The sequence below is a fragment of the Lonchura striata genome, chromosome Z, assembly GCF_046129695.1.
Source record: "Lonchura striata isolate bLonStr1 chromosome Z, bLonStr1.mat, whole genome shotgun sequence".
In the NCBI taxonomy this organism is placed as follows: Eukaryota; Metazoa; Chordata; class Aves; order Passeriformes; family Estrildidae; genus Lonchura; species Lonchura striata.
This window is the reverse complement of record NC_134642.1, coordinates 48,089,138-48,109,135: the sequence shown is the minus strand read 5'-3', so window position 1 is coordinate 48,109,135 and position 19,998 is coordinate 48,089,138. Positions and strand designations below refer to the sequence as shown.

Genomic DNA, 19,998 nt, shown 5'->3' with positions numbered 1-19,998 from the left:
AAGTCTTAGACTCTCTGAAGGTGGTCACACACTCTGCCTGTCTCAGACATGGGTTGCTGAGACAGGCTGTGGAGTCTCAGAGACACTCAAAACCCAACTAGACAAAGCCCTGAACCTGCTCTGAGATGGCAGCTGGACTAGGTGAAGTCCAGAGGTACCTCCACCCTCAGCCATGCTGTGACCCTGTGAAATCTCCACTGATCTCTTGGGTGAGGATCCTGAATTGGTACAGTGAAAGTAGACCAGAACTTTCTGTTTTCATTCAGTGTGAAAAAGATGGGAGATATCCCTGTTACACAACACTGCCTGCAAGAAACTTGTCCTATGCTGCCTTTCTGCATGTCAAGGAGGACCAGCAATACTGATGTGATTGTATTAATATAATTACAGGCTTTAGCTTGCACTGAAAATGTATTCCTCACATAAACAGGCCTGGAAAGCCCAGTGCTAGTAACAAGATAAGCAAAGATGTCTGTCCTTTGCAGTACATGAAAAGCAACAGCTCTAGAAATCCAGAGACCAGCTATAGCTCCCATTTTACAGCTGAGCAAACAACACTATCACTTCCATTTTTGTTTCTTCTTCCTATAGCTCTTTAATTTCAAAATAGGAATTGTCTTCTCCTGCCCAGTAAAGGGGTGGGGAATTGTTCCCTGAGAACACTCTTCAGAAAATTTATGCATTATCTTTGCAAGTAATCACTAAGTCCAGCATGTTTGACAGTCACTTCCCTGCACTTAGCAGCACAATCAGAGCACAGCCGTAAGCACACAGAAGCCGTGCCATACACTGGCAATCCACTTTCCCTGGTGTGTCCATTTCCAACCCCCATGTTATAGATTAGTTTGCTGGCTCCCACCCTCATCCAGGCACTATTTTTAATTTAATTTAATGCTCTCAGGTTTACATTTTTGAGTTTGCTTTTTTTTTTCAAAATCCACCCACACATGTTTCCACCTTCAAAGACAGACTACAAGTACACCCTTAAAAAAGCAACCCTGAAGGCAAAGAAGAATTTCAAACATTTGTAAGAAACACACATAAGAAACAGTTTTCCTGGTTTATCACAGTATGTGTTGAGTTGCTGCTTCAAGACAAAATCAGAGCCCTCAGAATTTCATCACCAGATACCACCTTCTGGCTCAGATGACAAATAAGAACAGACCATTTCTGGACTTGCTTTCCACAAACTTATCACACCAAATGGTTTGTGAGCCTCTCACTTAAGTTGGATTCCCCTCAAAGCCACGGACACTCTCCTAGGCATATCTGCAATGCAGTAGGTGATACACCCCTAGATAGACCTTGCCATCCAAATTCCACTTCTGTGATATAACACTATCAAGGGGAAATTACCTGTAATAAATTCCTTTGGAACCAAGGTCAACCAGACCATATGATTATAAAGCAACCCAGAGCTTTAAATACCATCTGCACGTGTCATCTCAAACAACACTAGAAGCTCGGAGGCTACAGGTTTATTGTTACAAGAGAAAAAAACAACACTGATTTGGTGGCTTTCACCTCTTGGCTCATGACTTGTTGCACCTAATGCAGGGCAGGTGGATTCTGCATTGAGGCCATATCTCTTTCACAACTGTGGTCTGAGAAGTAAAATCTTTGAGAAGCAAATGTTGCCTTGGAGGTGAGATTTATCAGTTCAGAGTCCCCAGAGGGAGAACCTAACCATCAGACCATGCTCTTGAACATGTCAATTGACAGCCAGCTGTTAACTGTCAGCAAAGAGAGCTACAGAAAAGCACACGGTCCCAGGCCGGCTTCTGTGTATTGAGTCTCCAGAACAGGATCTCAGGCAGTCCAGTCAGTCACAAGCACACACACTGCAGTTTTGCCCCCATGTGCTGCAGTTTCACCTCTTCACAAAAAAACAGGGCCCATGTATCACAGCACTGCATGCTGAACTCTTCCTGAGGTCTTCCACTGCAGCCAGTGTGCAGAAACACAGGACCTGTGTCCCATAGCCCTGCTGCTGCTGGGTGACCCAGCAGTGTGTACAGCAGTGGGAATCTAATGGGTAAGGCATTATTATTTTTTGCATTAACGGAGAATCCAAAGTGGCACACTTACAGCAGACACTTGAGCCAGGACAGTGAAGCAGTTTAAGCTGGTGCCACAAGAAAACTGAGTTACTGATGAAGTCTTGCAAACAGGGCCAGCCTAGCAAGCAGTTTTGTATGAATAATGCATTCCAAATTAAAAAAAAAATAAAAAAATAAAAAAGAAAGAAAGCTGCAAATTGTTTTTGTAAACAAGAAAGGAGGTGGAGAACCATTAACTAAGTGATGTCACATTCCTCGATTTGCTTTATCAATCTCAGTGTTCAAAAAAAAGCTTAAGAGCAGTCCAGGCTCTCTAGAATCAACAAAACCACACAAAGGACCCTACCATTCCTCACAGCCTCCAGACTGTACATTAGCTTTTTGCAACAATGTGGTATATACCAGATGAATAATGCAGCACATCTTCCAGAGCATCTGTACTCCAATCAATCCACAGTAGCAAATAAAAACCTTTCAGCACGCCTTTCAATCAGGCAGCAGAACCTTTTTACAGCCGCTCAGAGGCATATCCTTGGAAAAACAACCCTATCTGCGATTAAAGCTGGAAGCATTTAAATCGGCCAGCTGGGAACCAGCCTTTTAAATCAGCCATCCTGTGATGGGCCTCGATTTTATCAATTGCCTTTCTTTGTCTTTTGTTCAGTAAGGATCCACACCCACCATTCCGGGGCTCAGCTTAAGGGAGCTCAGACTAAGGTTTCAGTCCGCTTTCAGAAATAGACACATGTCTCATCCCAAAAGCAGCCAGCCCTTCCCAAGAGGGACATGGCGGCCACACCGAACACACAGCATACATACACACCACATCCTTCTCCTGAACTATAAAGCAGCCTCAGAATGAAGAAGGGTCAAAGGGCCTTCACCAAACCAAGCTTCAGTCAGATACTCCAATTTGTATTTTCAGAAGCAGAACAGGTGATGGAAAGAGGTGTTTTTGTCTATGTCCATCACCAATGCTGGTTTGAGCATTGCTCCTCTGCAGAAGCACAAAGGTCCCTTCTGGGAAGCCCACTAGGAGTTATGGGAACTGCTTCTGTCACTACGGGCAGCAGCACATCATGCAGGCTACTGGCTACCTGAGGAAAGGCATGCCACCAATGCAGATGGACCAGGATCCACAGAAGTGGTGAGGGACAAAATCACAGCAGCAAGCAAGATCTCAAACAACAATATATTCTAAAGATGTTGTCTCTCATCAGAAAACCCAGCTCTAAATAACTCCAAAATATTTGCAGTTCTCCAGCATGGCACAGGTACTTAAATATGGTGCCCTGGTAAATTGTTTTGGAAAACAAACAGCTCTAGATTAAACATTGCGCAAGTAAGGAGGACATGAAGTAGGAAGGTGAAGGAACCACTCAAAACTAAAAAAATGTGTTGATTCTCTCATCCACAAAACAGGAATTTCTCTGAGAGCGCACAGCAGCCCCTCTTGCCCCTTATTTTTGGTGCACACTGGCCAGGGCAGGACTTGAGGATTCATGTGAGTCCTTGCAGGAGACATGCCAGCCATTCCCCACACTGGCAGTAGGTCACAGTTTATGCAGAGGGTGCTGCATGGACAAAGCTTCAGGAGATATGGGACAGTGGCTTCTCCGCTGATACAGGCATCTTCTGCTCAGACTGTAAGCAAAAGGGCATTTCAATACTTTTGCATTCCCCCAGTGATGGGCCTAGGCCAGGGAAGGCAAACATTGCGTAGAGACCCAGCTTGTGCTGAACAGAAAGATTCCAGAAACCCACTGCAGCCATGCACCCCACAAACATCATCACCAGCTGGTACCACATTGCTTGTCTCAGAGCACCTTTCTAATGATGGAAACCAAGGCTGCCCAACTACGGCCAAATTCATGCCAAGGTCCCAGACCTGGCAAAATGCATATTGTGAAGATTTTTTTACCTTAGGAGATACACCAAGTGTTGTGGCCCTCAAAATAATTTTAAGCACATATGTCCAGGGGCCGCAAGGGCTGCCAGGAGTGAATGAAATGACCATTCTTCACAAGACAAGGTTCTGTGGCCTTCCTTGATGAGTTTTCCAGCTACACTTGTGTTCAGTCACAGGTTTAAACCACAGTGCACTCCCCAAGGCAGGCAGCAACACCAAATGGCATCCAGCATAATAATGCCCTCATGGTGATACCTGTTCATGTTATTGCCACATCCCCACTGCTCAGTACTTCTCTTCTGTGCTCTTCTGCCATGCTGGTAAAGCAGGGAGATGGACAAGGGAGTACATGTGCCTCATAAAAATAGCTCAGCCAGGTTATTTTTATCTCAGCACAGTCAGCAACAATGGGGAGGAACGGTGAAGAAAGCAAAGAGAAAAACTGGCAGAGACCACAGCCTCCGGTAGCTCTGAAGAGGCTCAAGCTCTCCTGTAACCTGATCTGGTGACTATAAGACTGTATTTTGGGTAGAGCCCCCCAGAACATTTTGAAGTGCACATCATTAAGTACTGGATGAATGTCACCTGTTCTTTATTTTATTGCTGTGGCCACTTCCAAACGTGTACTTGACACCAAATGTGTACTTGAGCCTCCCTGGGACAAGTGGGAGAAGCAAAGAGAAATTACAACACTAAATCACACAGGCCCACATTAAAACCTCAGGCCAGAAGGCGCTTCTGGACATCCTGAGTCAGTCCAGTCCTCAGCCCACAGCAAAGTTCACTACAAAGGGAGGTCAGGTTACTTAGACTGTCCAGCTGAGTTTGAAAGACTGATGAGGATGGAAATCCCATTGGCCTCCTTGGGAAACATGCCTATCTGGAGTCTTGTGGAGAAGCACAAGCTGCAGTTGCCCTGCAGTTACCCCGATGACTCTGGTCAAACTTGCTGCCCACCAGGACCCTCATAGCCTTCACAAGAGCTACTCCTTTTAGTGCAGGGAGAGGCTGCATATCAGGGGCAGAACTTGACTTTTATCTTTATTAAATTTCATGGGGGGTTGGTTTTACCTTTGTTATAGGCATAAAGCAGTCTGAAGCCTCCAGCATGCTCAGAAAGCCCAGGAGCTGGAAAGTACCCATGGAGGGTCTGTTGCCAGTCATTGGACTTCCCTGCAGTGGCCTGACAAGCATCACTCTTCCCATAAGCAACCAAAGTGATTCACCCTGGAGCAAGGGAGCCTGAGGCACTATCACTCTTACTCCACTGTCATCAGCACCTGGAACTCTGCGTCTTGAAGATTCACACCACTCACTCAGGCACAGGGAGCAAAACATCACAAATCACCCCCAGTGACAGGAAAAGTTTCTTAATAGTTTTAAGCCAATGTCAGCTATAAATCAAGCTGAAGCATATAGACCACCCTTCAGTGTTGTGAAGACGCTTGTGCTCAGTCAGTTTGTACATCCCAGAAGGCACAGGGGAATACCCCAGGGATGATTCCACACTCAGTGGTAACACCTTTTTTGGCAGTTTTACCTGTCTGTTTACCACTCCCTTTTCTGCCTCGTGTGGTGCCATACTCTGCAAGTTCTGACAGAAAGAAACATGGTGAGTTGAGGACACAAATGCCTTCAGTCAACATGGCCTTTACAAGATATCATAGTGGATCAGGGGAGTGTGGAAACTAGCAAAAGCCAAAACAACTCCAAATCTCAGCTCAGTTTCATTAGACTTATCAGAGCTCTCAGGAAGGGAAGGAGGCCGTATTACTGAAGTATAGGATGGGGCAATGCCAGCCTCTCTGGAGGATAAGCCCCGCCTTCTTCCGATTTGCCTCTAGCTTTCCAAGATAGCCTGTGTACAGAAAGATAAAGCTAACCTGCCTGCATTCTCCAGAGACAATACCCTCTTTCACTTTGCTGGTTACCTGGGCAGCAAAGAAAATATTATTGCTTATCAACTTCCTTGTGAGTACTAATGTGCTTCTGAATTCAACAAGAGGGGCAAATTCCACCTTAGAGACCTTTTATATGCTGGCAAGATCCTGCTTCATTACAAAAGAAAAGCAAATAAAGCAATCCTGGTTCAGACAGAAATAAAAACTGGAAGCCTTTTCTGCCCCCCACCCCACACCTGCAAAAACTGAGCTTAAAAAGGAAGTTATACACTTTCAGGGACATTGCCACATTTCTTGTCAGAAGGGCAACCTTGAAAAACTCATCATCAGACAGTCTGCAAAGCTCAGCAGTTTCTCCTGAAACCAGAATGCCATGCTTTCATTCTCCTTTTTCACTGAAAGAAGTTTCCTGCTATTCAAGGCCAAGTTGGCTTCTGAGTTTCTGAAAGCAAAGTTCAGCTCCCCAACAAAATGATGCAGCTGGTTCTCAGTAACCTTCTCTGTTCTTTGGGAAGACAGGGACACTTGGTCCCTCCTGTATTTATTGTGAGGTCTGCAGACAACTGGCAGAGTGGGTGTCTCTTCTAAAGGCTACTGTACAGAAGGCTTTCCTTGCAGCAAAAGCTTTCCTTCAGCATCACTGGTTCAAGGGTTCAAGACTGTTCATCTTCAGGGAATCCTAAAATCCTGGTTATGTGCCCACAGGAGTCCAAGTGGGATCTATTGGGCTGGCCTAGCCAGATTTCCTCTCAAACTTCTGCCTACCTGAGCAGTGGCTGTGACAGGACACAGATACATGAGAAAACCTGAGGTGTCCAGCAGGACAGTGAGACAGTGGAAATACAAGCAGATGTTTCTTCTGAGTTCTGTCAAGGTTTGGAGGTTACACTCTTCACCTGAATATCTCAATATACAGCCCTTACATCTAATGTAATGTCATGTACTGCACTCTCCCATGGCTGAAGCTGTGTACACAGGATTCAATGTGATGAAACCCCAGCCAGTAACACCAAGTCTGTATCTCAGCTCTGAAACTGCCTGGGGAAATGAAAACTGCTAAAGAGTTTGGGGGGCACTAACCAGGCTCCTATTTGTCTGGAAAGGAAAGCACAACCATGCAAGGGCACAGTGTAGGAGACCCCACCTCTCTGGTCTCCAGTAAACCCTCACAGTCAACCTACCTATAGCTCTAAAACAGGACAGATGTGGAGCCTTCAAAATCCCTAAGGATGATGGCCTCCACCTGCCTGGTCCCACTGCCCTCCTGGGGATGAAGTTTTCTCTAATGTCTGACCTACTTCCCTCCAGCTGCTGCTTGTACTCTTGGTCTTCTTATTGCATTGTCAGTGCCAAGGAGAGTCTCGCTCTGTAACTGCCCTCCCAGAAGTTGTATCCTTCTGTTAGCAAATGGGTTTGGCAGCAAAGGACACAGATACCTACTACCATAGACCAGAGAAGAGCCATCTGAGAGTTTCTCAGACCTGAGCCAGAAGTAGAGGGAAATGGTCCCTGTCCTTCTGAGGGCAATGACAGTAGGACTTTGTTCCTTGAACAAGGAATAAAAAGCTTGTTCCTTGAAGAAAGGCAGCAGGCAGCATCAGAGGTATTCTCTGAAACCCATAGCTGCAGAACTCTTCCACCTTCCTTAAAGCATCATCTGCATGCAAAAAATAGTGAGGGGCCCACACAGAAGAGAAGTGTGGGAAACTCTCCCATACCCATGCAGTGCCTGTGGAATTATGATTCAAGTTGAGACTTTTCTCTTTGAGTGGCTGATTAAGTCAGAATTGACATCTGTTTGTTTTCCAGAAAACTTCCAACACACTTTTGAGCTCTTTAACAGCAGGTGCCACTTATATGAAGCATGACAAGCCAGCAAGAGAGTGGCAAATGCAGGTGTCACAGGCACAACAGCCAATGCTTCCTTCCACCATATCATAGAATCATAGAATATACTGCGTTGGAAGGGATCCATCCAGATTATTGAAATACAACTCCTGTGTCTGCATAGGATATCCCCAAGAGTTACTCCATGTGAGAGCATTGTCCAAACACTTCTTGAACTCTGTTGTCACAGGCCCCCAGCTGGGTAATAATTAGCATTGACTCTATGTTTCTCAGAAGGTTGACCTATCACTTTATTGTACTATACTTATTAGGAAACTCTTCGCCCCTATGGACAGTCACAATACAAGTGGACCCAATTGGTCCATCAATCTAAATGCCATCACCATTGGCCAATTAACAAAATACGTTTTGGTAAACAAATCTCCATAACACATTACACATGTTCACAACAAGCAAATGAAGATAAGAATTGTTTATCATTCTTTTCTCTGATCTTCTCACAGCCTTCCTCAGGACAATGCCTTGGAAAGTTGTGCTTTTAACCTTCGTCCATGGAGAAGATTTTCAAAACTTTGGGATGGATTGAGATCTATGACTGTGTGAAATAGATAATAGTATAGTTTATCACAGGGTGAAAAATTTAGAGTTTTGGCTTTCTCACATGCAGGTAGATAGAAGACAAAATGGAAGATTTGGGGCATTGTCTTGTCTCCTTCTTCTTCATCTACTCCATCTTCTGCTGTGTTGGTGGCACAGAGTGATCAGTTGGGAGAGCCGCAATGCAGAAGTTGCATGGCATTCAAATAATTAGTTATTGGTAGATAAGTAGAAATATGGTACATTTTAAGAGTTAATTGGATAAAACAGCTTTAAAAGACCTTGAAACTGTACATCTTGGGACCTTTTTTGCTTTTTTCTCTTTCTGCACTAAGTCTGCTGTAGATGGCATGCAGAACTTCTGATAAGATAAAAATAAACAGCAACATGAATACTGAAATGTCCCATTCTCACTCCTGGCACAGAACCTTTTATTAGGGGTCTCCCATGCAGGGGCCCCAAGGGGTGTCACACAGTGCTGTAACCACTTCCCTGGGGAGCTTGTTCCACTGCCCAACTACCAAGCGTGAAGAACCTTTTCCTGATACCCAACCTAAACCTTCCCTAATTCAGTTTCAGGCCTTTTCCTCAAGTCCTGTTACTGGCCACAAGTGAGACACAAGAGTGAAGAGATCAGTGCCTGTCCCTCCTCTTCCCCTCACAAGGCAGTTGTAGCTGCAGTGAGATCTCCCCTCAGTCTCCTCCAGGCTGGACAGACCAAGTGACCTCAGCTGCTCCTCACACAGCTTCCCCTTAAGTCCCTTCACCCTTTTCATTGGCCTCCTCTGGACACTCTCCAATAGCTCAATGTCTTTTGTCCACTGTGTCACCCAGAACTGCACCCAGCACTAAGGTGAGTCAGCCCCAGGGCAGAGCAGAGCAGGACAATCCCCTCCCTTGCCTGGCTGTAATGCTGTGCCTGATGCACCCCAGGACACGGGTGGCCCTCCTGGCTGCCAGGGCACTGCTGACTTGTGTTCAGCTTGCCACTGACCAGGACTCCAGGTCCCATTCCATGGAACTGCTCTCCAGTCTCTTGTCCCCCTTGCCTTGTGTACACACACATCCAGGGCTGCCTCATCCTAAGTGCACAATCCAACACTTACCCTTGTTAAACTTCATACTGTTGGTGGTTGCCCAGCCCTCTATTTTATCAGAGCTTCTCCACAGGGCCTCTCTGTCCTCAAGGGAATTAACAGTTCCTGAAATTTAGTGTCATTGGCAAACTTGCTTAGTATTCCTTTCAGTCTTGCACCCAAGTTGTTAATGAAGATGTTGAAGAGCCAAGGGCCAAGGATGGAGCCCTGTGGAAGCTCATTAAGGACAGGTCTCCAGTTTGATGTCACCCCATTGTGAGTATGGTACCCTATATGTCATAAATTTTAAAATTCATCATTTAGAGCATCAGTAGCAGGTTGAGTTTTGCTTTTTGGTTTTAGTCTGGTTTTGATTGATGCTGACTAAGTGGGAAGACTACCCATGCTTTCCCTGCCAGGGAAAAGAGATTCTGTGCCAATTCATTCATACCCACTGGGCTTGGCAAATATACAATTTCTGGAAACCACTGCCATCACTCTGAAACTATTCCATCAGTACAAGTACAAGAGTATTGCTTGGTTCAGACTTGGAGCATGGGTTTGGAGCCAATCTCTTTATTGCCGCCATTCACTGCACTACAGTTTGCATTGCAAAGCCATCTTGGAACATGCAGACAGGATTCCCTCCAGCTGAAATTAAATCATTCCAGGATCAGGACCCAGTATTCTCCAGCTGCTATGGAACCAGCTGAGTCAAATTAAAGCATCCAAAATGCCTGTGGATATAAAATGATGTCCTGGTATCACTTCTTTCACACTCCTGATCTGCTTTTCTTGAACTATAGATGTTACAGTTAGTAGACAGGTGAGTCACTGTGCGCAGACATCCCTCTCTGTTTGGCCTTCAGCCTCACTTGTCTTCATATAGACTATTTTCTCCTCCAAGTATTGCACTCTTATATTGCTTACAGGTGCTGCTCAATCTCTGATCATTTGATTCATTACCACTGCTCTTCTCTGTGACCAGTCTCATTCTTCACACCTCTCCATCTTCACACCTCCCAGGAATGAAGATCAGCCTCTCCTCCCTCACTGTAGTATACTTGATTCCTGCCAACCTCTTCACGTATCTCCACCAGTATGAGTTTGATCATCTTCCAACTTTGTCCCAATGCACCAGCCTTCTCTTCAACCCTTCCACACAGGAGCACCCCTGGAAGTGCCTCCATTTCCCAGCAGACCTCCCTGCTACAAGCTCTCTCTCTTTCTACCACTGCTGCTTTCTATACCAGCCTATTTCTCCAGCATAGCTGATATACACGCCAACAAACTGATCTTTTCTATGCTTTTAAGGCAGCTCTGGGCATCTGTGCCTCACTGACTTTTTGAACCAAAGGCTTATCTGTCTGTTTAGCCAGCCCTAATGGATTTTCTGCCTGCAGATTCATCTAATGGCTTTTCTTGAACCACATCCCCAACATCCTGTGTCAATGCATTCCACTGTTTATCTGTATCCTGTAGTTCCTGGGCAATGATAAACAGAGGAATAATCACTCCCTATCTGAACTCTTCATCCCATCATACTATCATATGTGAAAAGCTTTATGTCATATCCCATTTCAGAAATACCTTTTGCAAGCTAAACAGTTGTCCTTGTCTGCATTCCTTTCTGCACTACCAGGTCCTCAATGCAGGAAGCTAGTCTGGCACAAGTCATTGAAGATCCAGTTGCATTATAAATGTATCCAGACAGTTGTGTTGTTGTTTTGGTTTTTTTTCTTAATCAGTACAGCAGGAAGGAGGAAAAAAATTTAAAAAAAACCAAAAAGGTAGCACAACCCTTAAAATCTGGATGCGAATTAAAGCAGAATTCTGAATTCCTGACATGATGCAGTCCAGGCAGCTTGGGATGCTATTTCCATGCCTTAGGCAGCAAAAACAAAGACTGTCTGTGTGAAAAAGAGTGAGAAATAAAGCACTGGGTAGGACACAGTGGGCCTCACTGCAGCTATCTGAACATGCAGTTTTCTGTGGATATCTTACATGCATTCATGAAATTATATTTCTATCTAAGGCTTTTGAGTACCAGATAGCCTTCAGGCTCCAGGAAACTTCTGAAGACTGGTCAGAGCCAGTGGAGAGTCAACACTGCTCCTAGCTTAGCCAGAGACAACAGCAAGTGGGATGAGTCCGACAGAGAGCTCCCTGAACAGGCTCAAGGACTGCAAGTGAGTGCTACACCTGCCCTGCATGACACTGTCATGCCAGATAACTCCAGGCGAAGGAAGGACAGCAGGTAATAACACAGATAGATATGAAAGTTTAGAAAGGGTTAGTTTGGAAACAGCTCAAAATAAAAGTTTGGATTTCATGGGGAAGTCTTGTTTTTCTGCAGGAGTTGAAGACACTTGCAGATTTCCAGACTAATAGAGTAAAACCCCTGTGTGGTCATCTGCCTGTACTAGCAGTGGGCAGTGGCACCAGTGGAAGCATAACCCCACAACAACAAAAGGTGTGTAAAACACTTCTAGTGATATTAATCTTCCAGATTCACACAACTGAGCTTGACTGCAAGACAGACAGAAATAAGAGTACGAATGCTGCTATTTTTTTTAATATATGTAAGGTAAGCTGTCACAAAGTCACAGAGAAGTTCATGTTGCAAGCTATGTCAGGGAAGGAAGTATAGGTAAGACATCGTAAAACTCTTCTGAAATATACAAAATCATACATAAAATAACAACTAGTTTCTCAAAATTGAAGGAAAGAGAAGGTAGAGAAATTGTCACTTCAGTTCCCTCTTTACACATTAAATGCATTTACTCTATCAGGCTTAAGAAGCCCTGTTCTAGTAACAGCCCACAGACAACTGGACTCCAAATCAAAGGTTGCAAAACAAAGAGATCCCCCAAGATAAGAGCAAGATAAGCTTCAGTGAAATAGGGTTTTTTTCAACCTCAAGGATGACCAAAAGATACTCAAGAATATCCTTTGATATTTTTTCTTCATTTTTTTTCTTCATCAATCTATTAAGCAGATATGTGTGCTGAAGAGAAAGTTGGGAATTCTTAACCACTCATCAGAGTCCAACATGAATCATGAACATTGGGAAAGAAACATGGAACACAAGGACCAAGACAGACTTTCCAAGTGGATTTCGGCTGTGGGTTTCCTTGCTTTAACTTAGGGAAACATCTATTCCTAATATCATCACCAGGAGTTTATTTCCAGTATCATGACCAAACCACAAGCAAATTTAGGCTGGGAGAGACCACAGATGGTCCACAGCACAAACTTCTAGATAAAATAGGGTCAGCTTTTAAGTCAAGCCAGGTTTTTCACAGCCTCATTCATGTGAATTCTGAAAATCTCTAGAGGTGGAGGTACTAAAGGCAAGAAAACCATCCTGCTAAGCCCGTGTCTGGATAATTGTGAACTCAGTCAGTCATTACAAACCAATTACAAAAGCAGGTACTGGTCCTACACAGTGCTCTTCTTCCATGAGGATGAATTACCTACCCCACCCACTCCAGATCTCAAGTCAACACAGACAATAAAATCTTCCTCCACTTACGGTCAATGTTCAAACTGGCTTAGAGGACTCCTGCCTTCAAATTGTCATCCCTCCAGCAACAATAAAAGATAACTCAAGAGAGGAAGTTAATTGTTGTGTTATGGAATAAGAATACCACCTTGGGACCCTAAGGGCAAAGCCCAGCAGAACATGCTGAGAGCTTGGAGAGGAGACAAGTATGGTCTACTCCGTGAGAGGAGATGTTTTAGGGGTGACAAGCTGGACAAAAGAAATTTCTGCAGGAGGTCAGGTAGCTGTTGTTTGGTTAATGGCAGACTGAGAGATGTTATCTACCTCCAGAGAACACTGCTGTTTGCACTCAGTGACATTATTTAGGTGAGCATCCTGTTCAAGTTTCTAGCTATGCATCATCCTGAGAAGCTCTTCCCACAATTCCTCCTCTTTGCTACTAAAAACAAAACTGCCTTATTACCTTGCCAAGTAATAACTTCTGCTTCCAGCTACTGGCTCTCATTGTGGTTTGTCAGCCCAACTGAATAATCCATTATCTATAAAGACAGAAGCAATTTTTGATCTTTTCAATTCCACAGAAACCAAGAGTTCACCAAAATACAACCTGGAGACCAAGAAAGAAAAAAAATGTCAACTTTATACTTGAGCTTTTACTTATAAAATCTCATAGAGGGGTTGGGTTTTTCTGTTCCAAGACTAGTGTTGCCTGGCAGGATGCATCACACCCAGAACTACTGCACAAGAAGATTAATGTATGGTAGGAGCACGAGCTTCAAATAGATGCAAGGGACTATGGAGTCAAACCCTTCAATCCCTATTAACCCTTTAAATAAATGGCATGTTTTTTAAAACTGTGAGACACTGAATTCCAATTGATTTCTGTGGAACATGTCAGATGCCAGACTATCATTAGCAAAATCAATCTTTTCAATTAAGACTCGAGCATCAGTTACTGACATAAAGCCTTTTGCAAATTCAAAGCAAAGCAACCATGACCACAGACAGGAGGGGTCAGAAGACAGAGTGTGATCCTCCCTGACTGCAAGGAAATGAGCCTCTGTATGTAGAAGAACCTGAACATTACAAGAGCAGGAACTTAGAGCAATGCTATTCTGATTTTGTTTTTGTTCCTCTACATGTGCATTTTGGTATTCAAATTAAATTAGAGAAAATGGCAGAGAAAAATAATATGAATTAATTACATTTAAGTAGATGTTAGCAAGACAATCGTTGACTACTTCTACTTCTCTCTTGCAATTAAAGAGCTGTCTGGATTCTCTGTGCCTATTACCCTACAATTTTGTTGCCAACACAGGATCCTTTTATGGAGAAGACAGAACAGAAGAAACCAAGGGCGACAAGGAAGATTGGTCTTTCCTGGCATCATTCACATTACAGGTGGTGTTCCTAAAAACCTCAGTGTTAGGCTTCCTAGAAACAAGCACTGCAACTGTGCCAGCAATTCAGGCAAAATGGTAGCTATGCTCTTCTAAGGCAATATTGTTTGTATTTTTCAAGATTTGTGTGTTCTTGGTTAGGGAAAACACTGTGAAACACTAGTTAAATAACTGGTTTGAATAACCTCAGTGTAACCATGTGAAAGGTGGCTGAGAGCTGAATAGCACTGGCAGAGTCAAATTTGCTGCAGCTCAGAAAACAAAACTGCACAGAGTAGCTGTGGTGCAACAGGATTCAGCACAGATCAATGGTGTGACACTGGGGGGCATTCAGGGACAGCCCTTTTGGCAGACTGGCAAACGTCCTACATGCTAACACTCCATGGCTAAGCAAGATCCAGGTGAGGCTGGAGTAGGACAGTATGGAGAGAGATCTGCTGCTCCCAGACCTTTGTTCTTTTTTGCCTGCTGTATCAGTCCATATCCCAGCCCACAGAGTGAGCCACGTCTGAGAAAAAGGGACTTGTACACCAAGCACTTCTCATGCATCCTACATTGATTCCCAGAAAACCTGAGATGAGATCCAGAAATTTCAGACTTTACCAAGGAGGAGTTCAGCCCTTTTAACATATGGTCTAGAAGGCAAGCTTAAATCATGGTATTTGTAGAGCAAGGACTGATTAATTTCAGCTCTTGGGAGTAAACCCAGTATTTGCCTTGGCCACTCCCTGCACCTTTTTTTTTCTGACTGTCCCTGCTCAACTTTATGTACAAGCTCAAGCCACAAGGTTCTTATTTCCTGTATTAATGCAACTCTGACATGGATAGCCTTGCCCAGTCATCTTTTTCTGGGAGGAGCTCTCCCCCAGCATTGCCTCCTCTCCTGCACAGCTACCAGAACTGCAGAAGGAAGAAAAAGATGGAGTTTGGCCTCTGCTGCTTTCCTGGAAGCTATCTTATCAACTTTCATGAACTTTGTCTTAATCTCAGGTATATAAAATCTCAGGTATATAAAATACCACAACTGCTGGGATTTTCTTCTACTTTGTCTTCCTTATCATTTTCCTAGGTGACTTCGTCCCACAGAGGGAGAGAGGCAGTGCAGTCATCTGCACTCTCTGCAGGTAGGTCCATGTTTCTTGGCACAGAGATAAAGAGCAGGTTATTCACCAGACTGGAAGAAAACTCTTCAATAAATCAGAGCCCTGAAGGATGCTCAGAAGAAAGAGTGAGAGAGACACCAAACTTTGGGCACTGCTCCAGAAAATTTGAAACTGAGTGAAGCAGAGCAGGGAATAGGTCAACAAGGGAAGAGAGAACAGGGCTTGGAGCTGCACACTATCATTGGTCCTACTCTTGGCAGTGGTATGTCTCCAAGCTTTAGAAAGGGTTTTGCTTGGCTGAGGGTCAGAAAGTCCTATTTTTGAATTCCAAAGTGCTTTAGAAATAATAAGCATCAGCATTGCACTAATAGAGCCCTGCAGGGTGTATTTTCAAAATGAGGAATTGCTGGCAAGCCTGTAATACCACAGAGGGGAAATCCCTGGAAATATTAGGCCAGTCTAGCTTCTACTTACAAGCCAGTATAACCCTACGAGTATCAAAATCTCTCAGCCAATACAGCCGCGTCGATGATGTAAAGGTCTTTCCTGTTTCTCCTCAGGAGAGGCAGGAGGAGCGTCAGCATAATTGCAGTGTGCTGCAGGCTTGCCTCAGTCAGCACTGCAGCCAGAGCAGCTTAAAAACATGCACTTACAGGAAGCCATGTAATGACTACGTGTGAAACAGCTCACCACACCATCACTCTGGTGCCTTCTTGCCACAGGAGCAAGAGACCAGACTGTCTGTGCTCCTGCTGCACATCAAGAGATGGCCAGAAACAATTCTTTCAAAGCACAGCTGCTGTCCAGCCTAACCAGGGATGCCCTTGGCTCTGAGTAGCAGTTTAGTAGCAAGGTCCAGCAGCCACCCAGACAGCCCACTGGCCAACTGTAAAATCACTGGTGTTTATAACTGGGAGTCAGGAACATTCAGATAAGGTGCTGGCATTCTGTGGGGCTTTTTTGTTGAAGCAAACACTTCAAACAAACTTTCCTATGAGAACGGAGAACAGGGTGTGGCTGTCAGGGACCGGCTGAGTCCCCTTGAACCGGGCAAGAATGGATGGTGGGGAAATGATCTGAGACACTTTCCCTCCACAATGTTTCTTCACAGAGTCTCTGTCATACTCTGTCACATCCTATTCCCCAACAGTTTTCCTATCAAAATCCCTGCTGGGGAACTCAGGACCTAATAAGGTAGCATGAAGACTTCATGCTATGCAGCCACTGTGGATCAAGGAATACTAAAAAGTCAGAGGCAGCAAACTGACCACAATTTATGAGTAGCCTGCAAGGTCATGCATACAATCTAGCTTAGCCTGCCTCAAGGCAACTGTCTCCCACTCAAAGCATCACCTTTTTTCTGGGATTTACCAAAACTTTCAGTTCTCTCCCTAAGCCTCTTTAACAGTGAGTGCTTGGGCACCTGAAGCTTACAGCACAGGGACCTCCTCTGTACTCAACTATTCATCCCCAAAACACAGCTCACATCACATTTAGGTATCCGGTAGTCCAGACAGCCCACAGGCAAGAGAGAATTGCCCTTGCAGAGGCACCATAAACCTGTTCCAGAGTCAGCAGCCTGCCCGGTGCCAACCCACCTAGAAAGAGACTCACAGACCTAGGCAACAGAAAATCCACTCATTATCCAGCTACTAACAAATGGAGCAGACACAGAAACATGAAAATATTATCCATTACTGGCATTTGCAGAGTGAGAAATTTTCTCAGAAGGGACAAACCAACATACTTCAAAGACAAGCAGAAATTACCCAGGACGAAAAGGAGAATGAGAAATATACAACATGCAGAGATACTCTGAACTCTACCAGGAAATCCACCTCCTGCACAGACACAGCCAGGAGCCAGTTGGATCAATGGAATGGAGGTGATCAGTGCTGCTGGTCAGGCAGGCGCAGCTGCCACACAGGGCACAGTGGTTTCCCTTACCCCTGGACTTGCAAAATAGGCAAAGTCATGCTTAGGTGCTTTGCCTCAGAGGAAGAGGGACCAGGAGGAGATTAGGGCAGAGTTGGGAGTGCAGGAAGCAGAATTGTCTGGTTGTTTGTCCAAACATCACCAGTACCTGGGTCTCAAGTTTCCAGTCTAAGGCAACTCTACTGAGATAATGGGCTGTGATTCGTTGCTACAGAGTAACAGATTGTATGAATCTGAAATACAGCTCATCGAAGCTATAATAATAGATGTCATAATGCTAATTCACCAAACAATAGCAGCACAGATAAAAACACCTATATTTTTCCTGTCTCTAAAAAGCAACCAGCTCTTCCCTATTCTGCCTCCAAAAGCTCTAGAGCTTCCTGAAATGCTCACAACCAAAACATGAACTCCATTGTGTCTCCATCAGTCACTCCCTATCTCTGATCAAACCAGGAGAGATTAGAGCTCTCCAAAGAGGGCACAACCAGCCAGAGGAAGAACAAAGGGAACGGCAGGGCTACACAGGCTGCTCCTTTGTTAATCCACTGGGAAGCCTGCACTGGAGAAGCTTAAAGGCAACCATCAGTCAGCCTTCTCCCAAATGTTCCCTAAATCCTCTGCAGAAATCACTTCCCTTGAGCATCCAAGGGGCCAAAAGACGTTAAGCCTGTCCAGGTAAGTACCCTTTACAAGGACTGCAGCACAGTGTCTTCTTAGAAAGTATAAATGAAAAGGGCTGGGGCAGGGTGGCGTGGGAATCAGGAACAGACAGGATGCTCCAGAGCACTACAAGGAGAGCACCACTCCCTGCAAAGTGTTCACTGGCCCGGTGAGGCCAGTGCACATAGCTGGCATCACCGGGCCGTCGGTCTGCAAAGTGCTGTCTGTTACACATTCCTTTGCATCAGCCTGTCTTGACCTTTGACAGAGCTGCGGCATCAAAGCCAGACCCACGGAAGAAGCAGTCTTCAAAGCTGTGTTGCCTAAAAATATTCAGGGTGCCAGTTCCTCCTTCAGGGGGAAGTGTTACCAGGGGATCCCGGTGCCAGAGAGACACTGAAGTGGCTGTCATCACGCTCTGTGCAAGATGTAACCTACCCTGACATCAAGCACCCGAATTCCCCACAACTCCAGCAAAAAAGGCCAAATTTAACCCGTCGCACACACAGCCATAGGTGAGGCTTCTATATAAGCGAAGTTATTCAGATGGGAAATCGTGCCACCGGCGGCACTAACCAGCAGGGCTGACAGGAGACGCAGCCTTCCCGACTAGGCAGCAGGATGGCTCGGGTTGACAAGAAGCCCTGTTGCTCCACGCAACTCCGCCTGCAGACCCCGGGTCGGAGGGCTCTCACCGCGGGCCAGCTGCCAGTCCGCCACACCCCGCGCAGAAAATCCCGCCGGCAGATTCCTGCAGGAATAGCCCTGGCGCTACCGGCGAGCGAGAGACTCTTGCCCGCCGAGGGCGCGACCAGCATCGGCTGCCCGGACCGCGGCCAGCGGGAACGCCCCGCTCCCCCCGCAGGCGCGGGGGATGCCCGAGGCCCGGGCACCGGGCGGCCAAGGCATCCTCCGGCCGGCCGTGCCCCGGCGGCCGCGGCGACGGCCCCAGCTCCGCACAAAGCGGGGTGGGGCCGGAGGGAGCTGCGGCACCCCCGGCGCGAAGCGGGCAGAGCAGCTTCCCCGCCCCGCTCCCCGGCACCGCCGGGCTCCGCGGGCCCCGGCTGCGACAGGTGCCCGAGCCGGCCCTGCCCGCGCGTGTCCCGGCCCCACGCCCCGCACCGCTGCCCGCGCTCTCGTACCTTGCCGCTGGCGACGGGGCTCTGGACGTGCGCACGGGAGCCGCGCCGCGCCAGCCCGGCCCGGCCCGCCCGCCGTCCCCGCCCCGGCCCGCCCCCGCGCCGCGCCCCGGCCCGCCCCCGCGCCGCGCCCCGCGGCCGGGAGGTGCCGGCGGGCACCGGGCGCTGTCGCTTGCCCCGTGGAGCTCCGAGGAGCCTGCCCGGGGCCATCAGCTCCGCGGCTGTGCCCGGCCCCTGGGCGCAACCTCCCGTGGCCAGCGAGGGTTTGTCCTGGTGCCATGGCAGGAGAGAGCCCCTCCGCAAACACAGCAAGGTGCTCAAGTGTCTCTCCGCTACCCTGGGCTCCTAGAGCCATCCCACCCGGGCCGACATGCGCCATTCGCCGTCACCATCACCGCTGCAGGTGGATCCCCGACCATGTGCCCGGAGGCCCGGAGGTGAAAAGTGGTTGCGTGATTCTCCTACGAGATGGACCTGCCGGCACCAGAACGTTGCCGTCACTTGCAACGAGTACCACAGACCTTGCATTAATAAGCTCAGAGAGCTTTTGAGCGCTCTGTGCCATTTCCTCAGTGTCCCACCAGGTACCGCTCATTCTGAACACCGCACACACCCCTGCAACAGCCTTAATGTGACAGGCTTAGCTGGCAGCCTCTGGCTGTCTCGGCAGTCCCTGGCAGATGGAGAGACACTGCCCCAAAGCTGTAGGCCCTTTACTGATGGCATATGGGTTTAGGAAGCTTCTCACAGAGCTCACACTCAGACTTTGGGGTCAGCTAGTAGCTTGGCAGCACTGCAAACCTCCTCAGTGCCCTGAATGAGGAACTTAGTAAGCAGACAGCAGCAACCAAGATTAAATAGC

At 46.6% G+C, this 19,998-nt stretch overlaps 1 protein-coding gene across 1 annotated transcript in view; it reads right to left on the bottom strand.

The window, feature by feature from the left end:
* CORO2A (coronin 2A) overlaps positions 1-19,208 on the bottom strand; it is a 55,509-nt gene extending 36,301 nt beyond the window's left edge. The window contains exon 1 of the mRNA XM_021537106.2: positions 19,140-19,208. The gene's annotated coding sequence lies outside the window, so the exon portion shown is untranslated. The remainder of the gene's footprint in view (positions 1-19,139) is intronic.
* Positions 19,209-19,998: the final 790 nt, after the last annotated feature.